This window comes from Pseudorca crassidens, chromosome 11 (assembly GCF_039906515.1).
Source record: "Pseudorca crassidens isolate mPseCra1 chromosome 11, mPseCra1.hap1, whole genome shotgun sequence".
In the NCBI taxonomy this organism is placed as follows: Eukaryota; Metazoa; Chordata; class Mammalia; order Artiodactyla; family Delphinidae; genus Pseudorca; species Pseudorca crassidens.
In genome coordinates this window covers 13,043,332-13,055,294 of record NC_090306.1, presented here as the reverse complement: position 1 = coordinate 13,055,294, position 11,963 = coordinate 13,043,332, and positions in this window count along the sequence as shown.

Below are 11,963 nucleotides of genomic sequence, written 5' to 3'. Positions count from 1 at the left end.
AGATGCAGAAGTAGATACGATCAGTAGGCAGAGGACTTAAGTACATATATTTATATATATATATACACGAAAGAATGACCTATTTGATAATGACACAGAGAGAAGCAAATATGCAGACTCTTAATCATTGCTCCCTGGGAGGAAGAGGAGATGAGTCACAAACACTTGCTCTGGGGGTGCTGGAGATGGTCATGGATACCTCTGGTTACTAAGCTCTGTTTCTCTCTGGGTCCTGGCTGTCAGGTCATATAACTGAATGACTATGCCTGGATTCTCATGAAATTACTCTTTCCTTATTTCCAACTATATCATTTTAATGTGGCAATACATAAATGACTCAGATGAATTTCTATTCTTTCCATGAAAAGAGCTTAGCTAAAATTTAAGAGAGGGAGTCCATCTCCGTGCTGTATGTACATTGCCCTCACTGGAAATGGTTAGTTTATTTATGTAATAGATTAGCTTTTTGAGGAAGTCCAGTGATGCTGGACATGGCTTCTGTCTACCTCTGTCCGTATCGAAGGATCAGGCTTGAGTGGACTTTGTGTTTTGCCTTGTGATGTCATACAAAGATTTCATATTTTCAGGCGTCAATGAAAATATATAAACAAGTATTTATTTTCAGAGATGAAAAGGAATCATTGTAAAAGATTGGAAAATAATTTGAAATCATCAACATTTTGCAGTTTAAAGGTGCTTTGACGTTGTTTCACTGCTCAGAGGTATTACAGTGAATCAAAAATTCAATGGAAAAAAAAATTCAATGGGAAAAACACCATTAGTACTAAATGACAACATTGCTGTCTTTTCCAACTCAGCAACACGTTGGGATCTAAAATGTTAAAAATTCAATTGATGGATATTTTTACTAAATAGACCTATTGTTCTCCAGAAATGATATTATCCTCTGAAAACGATGCTTATTGGAATTTCTTATTGCTACCAAGTACAGATTTATTGCAAACCCCCCATCACCCACGTCCACATCCTTCACCATGTATGTTCTTGGTGTGCACGTCCATGCAAACTTTTCAGATACAGAGGATCAAAGTAGTCAGAGGAAAAAGGAGAACTAGCAATTTAAAGATACAGTCATTATTTTTTTTAATTATTATTATTATTTTTTTAGATGTTGGGGGTAGGAGTTTATTAATTAATTAATTTATTTTTGCAGTGTTGGGTCTTCGTTTCTGTGCGAGGGCTTTCTCTAGTTGTGGCAAGCGGGGGCCACTCTTCATCGCGGTGTGCGGGCCTCTCACTATCGCGGCCTCTCTTGTTGCGGAGCACAGGCTCCAGACACGCAGGCTCAGTAGTTGTGGCTCATGGGCCCAGTTGCTCTGCAGCAAGTGGGATCCTCCCAGACCAGGGCTCGAACCCGTGTCCCCTGCATTAGCAGGCAGATTCTCAACCACTGCGCCACCAGGGAAGCCCCGCAGTCATTATTTTAACTGTATGCTGATAAAGTTGTAGATTATTCTTTTACTAAAAATAAACTTTGACCTGAAACCAAGACAATTCTTGAAATCCAAGTAGCTTTAATTGTTTCTAAATAAAAATTCAGAATGACATAAATACTGAATGGCTCCTGGGCAATGTGTCACTACAGATTAAATATGTTTTGTCCCGGAAACTGCAGTTCATAGAGTATAGATAACAAGAGGAATGAAATTGGTGATCCCAGCTAATCCAGAGTGGATATTAACATATATCACATAACTGTCTCCAAATGTGACCCTATTTTCACTATCAGTGTCTCAGTCCCCAGGAAACTGTTGCTAGTGAGAGAAAAGGAGGACAGAGGAGAAATGTGAGGGTTCTGTAGTGGTGGGAAGGGCACATTAACAAGACTGAAAACTGGAAGCTTCTCCTGATCTATTCTTTTCATTCTCTGTCTTTTTTAAGAACAAGGAAGAAGAAATAGCATCTCATTTCTTAGCCTAAAAGGAGCATAAATAACCACATCCTCTAGGAATGCTAGGACATTTCCTTTTTTTCTCTTGAGTATTTCTGATGTTTTGTTACTAGAGAGGGGAAAAAATTGCCTATATGATTTTTTTAAAGTTTATCAAATCAGCACTTACCAATTACTGCCAAGTTTTATTCCTTGAAAACTGAGAGAAAAGAAAAAAATCAGAATAGGTATCTAAAAGAAGACTAGATAGAGAATGCTCAAACCCTTTAGGAGCCAAACAAAATCTATGTTTCTGTACTATTAAGTATAGTACAAAAAGGCAAAGTCATGGGCATTAGCCCCATAGGGGCCAGTTAGCTGGACTCAAATTCAAGGCCACAGAATAATCTAACTTTGCTGCTGGCGGCTAATTATATCAATGACCAACAGGAGGAATAGAAAAGTGTCTTCTCATTGCCTGTTTTAACTTTGCCTAACACTTTCAGCTTGACTGTTATCATCGTCAACAAATTTTTTAAAAATTGGAAGCGGGCTTCCCTGGTGGCGCAGTGATTGAGAGTCTGCCTGCCAGTGCAGGGGACACGGGTTCGAGCCCTGGTCTGGGAGGATCCCACATGGCGCGGAGCAACTGGGCCCGTGAGCCACAACTACTGAGCCTGCGCGTCTGGAGCCTGTGCTCCGCAACAAGAGAGGCCGCGATAGTGAGAGGCCCACGCACCGCGATGAAGAGTGGCCCCCGCTTGCCACAACTAGAGAAAGCCCTCGCACAGAAACGAAGACCCAACACAGCCACAAATAAATAAACAGCAAACTGTCAACAAGTAAAAATAAATAAACACTATTATATTTTAAAAAATTGGAAGTAATTTTAATATCATATCAATGTTAAATGTAGGTATATTTATGAGCTGCTATACAGACATGACATCTGTAAAATACAACCAGCTGTCTCTTCTGTAGATGGGATTTTAGTATTTTATTTGTCCAAAGCTAAGACCAACTAGTCTACTTTAGCCTCATAGTACGTACTATGGTTTTTCTCATTGTAGCTTTCTCCACCCCCGCAAAAACCCTTATGAATATCATAGTAAACAATCATGAGAGTTTTAAAAAGTCCCAACAATTGTTTTTGCTTCTCCTTTCTAAATTATATCATGGGTAAATATACATACTTAACTTTTCTTGACTAAAGACTTCATTTTTAGAACCAGGAAGAAATACCTGAGTCTTAGTTTTATCTTCTGCTTTGGTATAATTTTCATAGGTTTTGCACAATAAGATAGTAAATGATTTTACACTGTTATGGAAAAACTAGAGTTTCAGGGTTAAGCAAAAGTATTATTAAAATATCAATATTATATGAAAAAGTCTATGCTATATGTAAGGAAATGTTTAATATATGTTTTTAAAATACATATTGGAAATGGAAAACTAAGCTTTGCATGTTGATAAGGTGATGGGCGGCAATACCAACTGTTGAACCAACTGAGTAAAGATAAACATGACACAATATTGCAATGTGTTAAAACATACTTTCTGTTTCATCTGTAACTATTTTTGCAAAAATCTAAAAACAGTTTGCTAATCACTATTTGGTGAAACTTTCTTGACAATAGCCTGTTAAAGGTTGTGAGGAAAAAGTATCTCCCTCCCTCCCTTCCTCCCTCCCTCCCTCCATCCCTTCCTTCCTTCCTTCCTTCCTTCTTCCCTTCCTTCTTCCCTCCCCCATTGGTTTTTTTTTTTCTTTCCTTCCCTCCTTCCTCCCTTCAATGTTTAAATATGATCAAATCCCTTGTCATACCTGCAAACTAAAGCAGAAAATTCTGGAAGATTGAGAGAAGCCCACTGCAAGTTGACAGAGCGTGCTGACTGCTCTGGAAGTCTGCAAGAACCAGCAGTCCCCAAGTTTCCTTGAGGTTCATGTGAGAAAATAATAACTAACATTTATTGAGGACATATTATGTGCCCACACTCTTCTAAGCTCTTTACATAGAGTATCCCATTTAATCTTCATAGAACTTTACTTCCTACAATTGAAGAAATTGTCTCGAGAGAAGTATTTTAACTTGTTCAGAAGTTTAGACAGATAACAGCTATTATGGAGTCAAGATTCATTTCTTTATACTGTCTCCTTTGTGATCAGGTTAGAACACAAAGCTATGAATCATCCCTACCTAAGTGTTTCCAAGTTGAGAATCCTGGAGAGAGGATATACAACCTAGAGCAGTGACTTTCATCTTTGCTCCTGTAAAGTTTACTTCAGGCATGAGAGACACAGTCAACAAAATTGACTGGAGAAGATAATGCGGTACTGAAAACAGTGTAATGGGAGCACACTCAGGCATGGATGTGTGTATATTTAAGAATCAGTACGTAAGGTCCACTGTCTGTCTGGTTTACTCGCTCTGGATGTACAGACCTTGACAATGGTTGTCAGTTAGGGTCCAGCCAGTTTATACATCTAAATCAGACAATACCTAATGGGGTTCTTTAGCCAGTCAATTGTGAATGACTAAAGCTCCACTATGAGACAAACTTTCTTGCGGCTGAATGTCTAAGACTATGCCCTGGTTTATTTTTAATGTTCAGAAGCGTAAAATCCAAGATTGATGGTGACATGATAAGAATGGTCATAGGAGGAGGGATGTGTAAACGAGAGAAGAAAGAAAATAGAGCAAGGTAAAAAAATATATATATGGTAACCACGTAGGAATTCCATTGCTTGTATATTCATAGCACTTCTTTCTTCCCCATGGAAGTGAGAAGAAGGGCCATAATAATTAATCTATGTGTCATTATTAACTCTGTCTTAAGGCAATTTAAAAAACTGGAAATATTATGTTATTTTATACAATCATCCTAAAGGGTTAATCGACATTTCCTGTGAAAGGAACAATGATGTTTAGCCAAATGGTTTTAAAAAAGCAGACAACAAAAAATAGCTTCAATAATTCATATTAATTCAAGTCCTATGGTTAATGGGGCAAATGGAGTGCTCTGAGAAGGGATAAAAGCACAGAGCAGCAGCAACAAGACTCTTCAAACCACTGCTGGCGAAAGATACTGTAAGTCCAAAATACCCCTAACCACCTACTGTTCATACTTTATACTCGGGAAAAACTTACTATCACTCTAATTTTGCAGATGGTAGCTAAAACGGTGTCTATACAATTATAACACAAACAAGCAACTGCTTTCATTCTTTGTTGTTACGGTTCTTAGCCTTCATGACGCCATCCAATTTGTCTGAAATGTACACTGTATTAAACTTGTACTCATTTGATCAGGCACAGAAATAGTGGGGCTATGATGAGCTCTATACAGCCCAACAGTTAGATTGCTGTCAGGCTAAAGATATATCAAAGTTGAAAGCCAAATCAGGGATTGGATTACCAAATAGAATGATGAATAGTCAGTCTGAATTGTTTAGAAAGATGATGGATTCATCAGAGATCAATCCTTTAAAGTCTACATACATGTTCATTTTATGAACATTAATTAGGCAATGGCTATGTAGTATGCGTTAGGCACTGTGTCAGGCACTAAGGATAGGAAAAAGCATAAAACTTCCCTTGTGAGTTCTAAAAGTCTCCATCACTAGTCCCTCGGATTTAATGTAATAATGCAACCTAGTCTAGTAGTACTATACTCTGATGAAAGTAGCAAGAGAGAAAGGGGAATTTAGCTTCATAAGGAGAAGTTCCTTTTTGAGCTGAGTTTTTATGAATGAGGAGGAAAGAAGGTAAAATTGCATTCATTCACTCATTCACCAAGTATGTACTGAGCATCCACTGAGTACCAAGAACTTCGTGGCACTTTAAGAATATAATGATGATCAAGGTAAGACGTCTGCCTTTAGGTTGCTTATCGTCCTGTGGAGACTCCAAGTATGTAAAGAGTTCCCTCTCCCCCAAACACACAGACACACAGACACACACACACACACACACACACACACACACACACACACACGCAAAAGCAAGTTGAAATCAAGGAAAGGTAAATAATTTGATGTGGCTGGAGCACAGGGTGCATGGGGAAATGTAAACATCTAATCCTGTCCCTCTTCTCCTTTCCTACTGCTCACTCCTCCCCCTGTTGCTTTATTCTGGTGCTGGTTATTTTCTGTCTGAGCCAATGCCACAGTATCCTAACTGGACTTTCTACCTGAAATTTCACTAACCTCAAACAATGCCATATAATTCTACTTCAAAGGCTCTCATGGTTTCAGGAAAAACTCCTCCACAAGGTAGTCAAAGCCTTTCACAGACTGGCCCCACTCACTTACCCAAACCCTTTTTCCCTAACCCCCGCTGCTTTTCCTTGCACCTGACGTTTTCTCTCTACCAAGCACATCGGCCCAGTGGTATCGTCTTTCTCAAATCTCCAAGCTTTTGTACACTCTGCTTTCTGTATCTGGACTGCTCTTACTTCTTTCTGCATCTAGGGAAGCCTCCTTATCTTTGAGGACTCTCTCCTTTAGGAAGCTTCTCTGACTCTCCTGGCCCACATCAGTGCCACTCCTATGGACTCCCATAAATCCACGTGGTTACAGCTGCCATAGGGAAGTCCATGTTATATCATTTTCACTATGCTGTTGACTGTGTCCTTCATTAGGTCTGGAGTCTCTACAAAATAAGGGCCACGTTTTTGGTTTCAGGGGCATCAACATCTTATACCATGTCTGATAATAGTAACTCTACAAAATATATTTGTTTAGTGAATGAATGAATGAATTGTTGATTCAAGTGTTTGATTAAAGCAGTTTAGATCACATGCTAATATTTTATCCTCCATACTATTGGACAATAAAGAAAAAAGTAGCCTTTTTTCTTAAAGGGTCAGAGAGTAAATATTTCAAGCTTGGTCTCTGTTACAACTATTCAGCTTGGCCTTGATAGCACAAAAACAGCCATAGGCAACAAGTAAATGAATCGATATGGCTGTGTTCCAATACAATTTTATTTACAAAAATAAATGACCAGCCTACAGGCTGTCATTTGATGACCTTGGCTCTATACCATAGGTCACAGACACAAATCCCACAGATCAGATCTGCTGCAAAAACACATCTTTGTTGTTGTTGTTGAGAGATAATTCTTCATGGGTCTCTCATGTCTCTGCACATCACACAAGCAGAAGCACTGATGGCCTTTGTTGTTCCATACTATCTTTGCAAGGATGTTCGTATAGTGAACAGAGGTGGAAGCTAGAGATAGTGTCCCCTTCTAGAGTAGAGGGTAGACAAGTGTACTGCCCATTATAAAATGCTCAGGTTCCAAAGCCCAGGGTTTCTCTCCTGTAACACAACCCACTACATATGCAGGTTCTCATGACCCTCTTCACGTAACGTTTTGGGAATTGGACTTCAGGAACCAGGAGACATGCTGACACTGGCTGTTGCTATGACCTTAAGTAATAACGTCTTTTATGCCTCTTGTGTTCCACCAGCATCTATGAAACTGTAGCAGGCTAAAATGTAGGAGGATAAGGCATCAGACCCCTCATGGTGCTTGATGGTTTTTCCTAAATCACACTTTAAATACTTAGAGCCAATTATTTTCAAATGGCAAGAACGACGTGGCATCGGTCTCCACAGGCACGATGCCTCTCAGTTATTTTCTGACCCGATTGCTTCACTGATTTATATTCCTTTTCTGACTCCTATGGGCCTTTGATTCTGCGACCCCTGCTCAAGACAATAAGGCTCCATCAAAAGCATGGAATTAGATCCGTGTTTTAGAAAGACGACTCTGCTGACAATGTGTAGATGAGTTATGGTGAGGGAGATCTAGAACGAAATGTTGGAGGACAAGGTAATGTTCCAGAATACGGAGGATGAAATGACAAATATAGTAGATAAAAAGGAATTATCAGGACTTGCTGCCATATTGGTGTATCTTGTGAGGGAAAGAAGGACATTGTGAATTCTGCTTGTGATCCATTGGATAGTAGTGATGCCCTTAACTGAAAGTGAAATTGGGAGGAACTTGATATAGCTTTGATGAAGAAAGGAGTCCAAGGAAACACTGATTACCTGAAGGACCAAACTTATGGAACCTAAAGAAGATTTAGCTATAGATGTTAATAAGCAGTTGAGTCTATCACTCTGGAGCAGATTGGCAGGTTGTCTATGGGTGAATTTCAGGGAGTTTGTAAAGCCTGAGAAAACAAATATAAAAGGTAGTATACTTGTTGCCTAGTTGTCTTTTTTCTTCTTCTTCCTGGTGCTGATGTCTTTCATTAGACTCTAAGGGGCCTCTGGTAACTCTCTAGCAAAGGTGGGCTGGAGTTAAAGATTTGGGACTCATCCAGAAAATGGTTGAAATTATACTCTGGAATGTGTGTATGGTAAGAAGAGAAGAGAAGAGGGCTAAGAAGAAGTAATTGGAGAAATAAACACAAAATATTTTGGGGAGACAGAAACAGGAAAGTTTCAGAAAAGAATGCTAAACCTTCAGAGGAGTCAAGTAGATTAAGGCCTGAAACAAGGCCATTAAATTTGGTGACTGGTAATCTAAGCAGGTCTGGAAGCCAGGCTTCAGTGGGATATAAAAAAAAAAAAAAAAGGAAGATTAGAAAGTGAGGGCAGCATGAGTGAGCTATTTTTATGGGTTGTCTGAGTCTGAGGATTAGGATGAAAGATTGGATTTTAAGGAAATTTGGGGGAATTATTCAGGATGATAAGAGACTTGACTATGTTGGAAATTGAAAAGGAGATACCAGAGGAATAAGGTAATTAAAGATGTTATAATAAGGGCAAAAGTTATGAATGTGTGAGTATTCAGAGCATCTTTAAATTCCTTACTTCTCCCGATCCCAGGCCCCATGCCCTCATCTCCACCCTAGCCTTATCAGCCACATTGCGGGAATTGTTGGAGAGGAGAACCAGATAAGAGATTGAAGGGTAGGGAAAAAGAAAGAGAAAGGATAGAAATTTACTGGAGAGAGCATAGGATAAATTTGAAGGAAAAAAAAAAGTAGAAAAAGAAAAAGGCCGTCACCATAGGCAATTTATGATGGGAATTGAAAGTCTGGAGGTAGAGAGAAAGAGGTACCAAAGCAGCAAGTGAGAAAGTGGTAGAACAAGAGGAACAGTGGAAAGTGGCTTTAAAGAGTGGAACTGTGTATTTTGTTTATTTATTTGGCCATGCCATGCATCATGCGGGATCTTAGTTCTCGGACCAGGGATGGAACCCATGTCCCCTGCAATGGAAGCATGGAGTCTTAACCGCTGGACCACCAGGGAAGTCCCTCGATTTTTAAACAAGACTTCCTTTCACGATGTTTGAGAACTGAAAGTAAAGATCTGGATTCCTTTTCACTCCCATCGTTTGCTAGAGTGTGTTTCTTTGAGTATCGTGCAATATTTAGACTGGACTTCTTGGGGCTGTAATATTTATTTGGGTTACACAAAAAATGAGGAGGTTACTTAACAGTACAGCTCTGAGTAGGACCAGAATTTTCTCTTCCAGAAGGTACTTTGTACATTCAAGGCCCCAAATCCCAGCACAGTATAGCAGTAGTGTTTAGGCTGACAGGATGGACAATTATGAAGCCATTGGTAGAAAGGAGATACAAGTGTTGAAAAGAAATTTTACATGTTCTTTACTTCTCATTCTAAAAGCCAGGAGAGTTGAAGGAAAAGAAAGATGGCGGAATGATTGTCTTCTATGGATTACTACTTCTGACCCCTTCCACTCTAAGCTTGGGGAAAGAGAACAAAGATTGGAAATGGGGAGGTGGGTTGGGAGATGGGAACAGAACATCTATGAAGCAAAGCTAAGAATGAGGAGAAAAGTAGGAAAAATACCATTTGGCCAACCGTTCTTTCCTCTTTTCCTTCCCTGGAAACCAATCACATTGACATTCCTGTCCAACCCAAACTATTTTAGAGAGCAATAAGGAAAGAAGAAAAGAAAAGGGAAAAGAGAAGATAAAACCTAAAGGGTAAAAACACTTATTTAACTTCTCCTTCCATTTTCTTCTTCATTTTTACTTGGCACCATCCATGCCAACCTCAACCTGGAGCCTCCGTCCACCAAGATTCTGTTTGACTTGTGCCTATGTCTGCTGCTTAATGCCACACTGCTCTACTTCAAGATCCTAGAGCCAGCACCAGTGGCTTTAGAAAGTCCATCTTCCGCTGGCTGTCCCATAGGAAGTGTTCTATAATCTAGGACTAAGATTGCAACAGGCAAGACATGCTCCTGATACCTGGAACTTAAAGTACAGAATTCCTGTTCCCTTATTCACATTGTTTCTGCCCTAGATTCTTTCTGATTCAGACAATACCTAGTATAATATATGTGGGAGAGGGATAATCAAGAGAAGAGGGTGTTGTTTATATTTCAAAGGCCTCAGTTAGTTTTCTAACCATTTAGTAAAACACTTTGTTTGACCTCATTGCTTTTTTATATTTACTTAAAATTCAGCATTAGCGAAGTACCACTGTGAATTGTTTTATGTTTCCCTTTGTAATTTATCAACGACTGTTTTTAGTTGTATGAGGCTTTAGGGGCTATATGCAAGTACCTATTTTTCATTACATTTTAATTTATGCAAACACTACAGAAAATAGGAAGATATTATCTCAATAAACGGTAGCTATAAAAATTTGCGGGTTAAAACTCCACCATAGAAAAACATCTTTGAGGTTACTTTAAGCAAAAGGCATAATCCCACACAATTGCGCATATTCACTAAGTTTTGGGACAGATAATTTCAAGATTTTAAACTGAATTAAAACTTGTAGATTCATAGTTTGGTCTCAAGTCACCCTAAATACCTGAAAAGCTTACTAGCTTAATGGAATGAGTCTACATTAAAAAAAAAAGTGGATCATAATTTTTTTGTCCTGGCATAAAATCTTTTTATAACCTACCAGAAAAGTTAAAAAGCCATATTCATAAAATATTTGCTATCATTTGCCTGTGTGTTTCTAATTATTTCCATATCTTGGAAGCAGTTTGTCTCCTGCAATCACATAAAATAAACAGCAAAACATGGTTTTTATTTGTTCAGATTTGAGCTGTAGACATTGCTTCTCAGTAATATTAAATAAGTTATTTAATTCGTTTCTGTTTAAATATTGATAAAGTTTATTATTTGTACTCCAGATTCTTCCACAACCTAGAATAATTTAGATAATTAATAGAATTTTTGATACATTTTAGAATAAGTTAAATTAATATTTAATTCACAGTTCTGTTTGATATCATAAAAAGTAATGATAAATATGAGTATTTTGGCAACCCGTAATTCTTTAATAGCATTCTCTTATGGAGATAAAATGTTTAAATATTAATTAATTTAGTACTATCAGAACTGCATAGTTATTAGGCATTTCCAAATTTGGAATTTTCATTACATAGGAACTGGGTAATGAAAAAAGAAAACTAAAAGTCCTCCTCTAGTCCTTATAGGGGACAGATCAAATGAAATTTTCTAATAATCTGGAGATGTTTCATAATTGAACACTTAGTAGTCATTTCCAAAATAACAAATATAAGGCTTCATTACGGCCTAGGATTTTCAAGTATATCCACGTCTGTCTCTATACCAAATAGGTTTTCATTACTCAAGTAGCATATGGTAGTAAATGAACCAAAAAGGAACATGTTGCATTATTTTTCTGCATTAAGTGCCGACATCATCTTTTTCACACTGTGTGTGTGGTTTTATGTAATGAGAATCCTTTTAGAGACAGTTTGGAGGTACACGCTCTATTCTAGCTGATACCTTTTTGAAGGAGCCCATTTTCAAAGTAACAGACAGTGTGTGAATTATGCCCAATCTAATTATCATGCAGTACTTTGGGAATTTACTCCTAAATGGCTGCTATTAACATAAACAAGTCAATTTACATGTCACAGTGAGGTTCAGGTTAAAAGAAAATATATAATGGATTTCTGTATATTTGTGATCTATTTTAACTATGCTTTTATTTAAAAGAAAAAAAAAGAAGATAAATAGATATACTGATTTTTCTCCATATAAACTTTGCTCTCATAATAGCCATATGAAGAGTTAGTGGTAGTTTTCACCATCA